Raw genomic sequence first — 2,202 nt, forward strand, 5'->3', positions numbered from 1 at the left:
GCTTCCCAGGTGGCTCTAGGGGTAAAGAACCTGCATGCCAATGCAGGAGATGTAAGAGATGTGGGTTCGATCCTTGGGTCGGGAAGATCCCCTGGAGGAGGGCATGGCACTCTGCTCCAGCATTCTTGCCTGCAGAATCCCCTGGACAGAGGGGCCTGGCTGGCTATAGTCCATAGGGTAGCAAAGAGTTGAATACGACTGAAGCGACTTGGCATGCACGCATGTTGGCTCTAATTTTAGTTTTTTAAGGAACCTCTATTCTGTTCTTCATAGTGACTGTATCATTTTACACTGCCACCCACAGTGTAGGAGGGTTCCCTTTTTTCCACACCTTCTTCAGCATTTTTTGTTTGTAGATTTTTTTTAACATACAATATAAATGATTTATTAACAGCAGATCATCCTCATGGGCTAAATGGTCAACCAGACATCTAGAACGGAGCCACAAGTTCAGAGCAGCCTCTGAGCCTCTTGCTCCGACTCCAGTAGGCTGAGCACATTGCCCTAATGCGCGGGGCCTTTCATACTTCGAATGATGGAGCTGCTCACATTGCCATGAATTCTATATGCACCAGCATGACCGTCACTGCAAACCAGTCCTGCCCAGTTCCTTGGTGACCCTGGCAAGCTTAATGGGCTGCACACAGCTTGTGTCTGTGGTGGCAGCGATTGGCAGGATAGCTATTGTTTGTTGATTTTTTGGTGGTGGCCGTTCTGACCAATGTGAAGTGATACTTCATTGTAGTTTTGAGTTTCATTGCTCCAATAATTAGTAATGTCGAACATCTTTTCATGTGCTTTTTGGTCACCTGTTGGGTATTATTGGGTCTTCCCTGGTGTCTCAGACAGTAAAGAATCTTCCTGCAGTGTGGGAGACCTGCGTTCAATCCCTGGGTGGGGAAGATCGCCTGGAGGAGGGCATGACAACCCACTCCAACATTCTTGCCTGGAGAATCCCATGAATAGAGGAGCCTGGTGGGCTACAGTCCATAGTATCACGAAGAGTCAGACCCAACTGAGCGACTTAGCATGCACACACCCAGGGTGCTATTACCTCTAATCATCTCACAAGGCTTTTCTCTCCACCCTTCAGTAATTTCCTCAGCTGTGGCTGAATATTTGCAGGGATCTTCTGGAGTTCTCTCTGTGTGGCTGACTCCTCTCTGATACTAAGTTCTGTGTGCTTGTGGCTCTGTGTCTTCAACTCAAGGAGTCTGCTGAGCCCTCCTGGGTTTCTCCTAGCACCTCAGGTTCGAATCTCTCTCAAAGCAGTTAAGCTGGGGCAATCATAGGATCCAGTCTCTCAGAAATCATCGTCTTTAGTACCTGAGGTGACTAAAGTACCTCAGTACTTTAGTACTGAGGGCCAATGTCTAAAAAACCGTTGTTTCATATATTTGATGCTTTTGTTGCTGCTGTGGTTTGTCTGTTTCAGGAGGGAGGGTCCATCTGATCTCTGTTACTCCATCTTTCTAGGGTGCTAGGGGTGCTAAGTTGCTTCAGTTGTGTCCAACTCCTTGCGACTGCCAGGCTCCCCTGTCCAATGAATTTTCCTGGTGAGAATACTGGAGTGCGTTGCCATTTCCTTTTCCAGGGGATCTTCCTGACTCAGGGATGGAACCCATGTCCTTTACATCTCCTGCACTGGCAGGCAGGTTCTTTACCACTAGCGCCACCTGGGAAGCCCTCTCTAATAGGCATTTATTAAAAACTTAATGGGCTTCAAATTAATGGGCAGGTGGTAAAGAATACACCTGCCAATGTAGGAGATGCAAGAGACATGGGTTCAGTTCCTGGGTAGAGAAGATGCCCTGGAGGAGGAACTGGCAACTCTCTCCAGTATCATTGCCTGGAAAATTTTGTGGACAGAGGAGCCTGGTGGGCTACAGTCCATGGGATCACAAACAGTCAGACACGACTGAGCACATGGACATGACTGAGCACACACACACACACACACACACACACACACACACACTCAACATGTTCAAAAGAGGATTCATATTTTTATATCAAATCTCCTCCCCTTGTAATCTTCTGCATCTAGTTGACTTCTTTCCTTTTCTCATCCTTCTCTCTCCAATATTTACTCCATCAGGAAATATTTTGGCTCTCTGCAAATTTTGACTACTTTGTATCACCTTCACTAAATCTACCTGGTCTGAGTTATCATCAGTTCTTGCCTGGGTTACCATAATTGGT

At 46.9% G+C, this 2,202-nt stretch overlaps 1 pseudogene; it reads right to left on the reverse strand.

Annotated features, from left to right (window-relative positions):
* Positions 1-450: 450 nt before the first annotated feature.
* Positions 451-1,064, reverse strand: LOC122423123 (annotated as a pseudogene).
* Positions 1,065-2,202: the final 1,138 nt, after the last annotated feature.

The sequence above is a fragment of the Cervus canadensis genome, chromosome 21 (assembly GCF_019320065.1).
Source record: "Cervus canadensis isolate Bull #8, Minnesota chromosome 21, ASM1932006v1, whole genome shotgun sequence".
Taxonomy (NCBI): domain Eukaryota; kingdom Metazoa; phylum Chordata; class Mammalia; order Artiodactyla; family Cervidae; genus Cervus; species Cervus canadensis.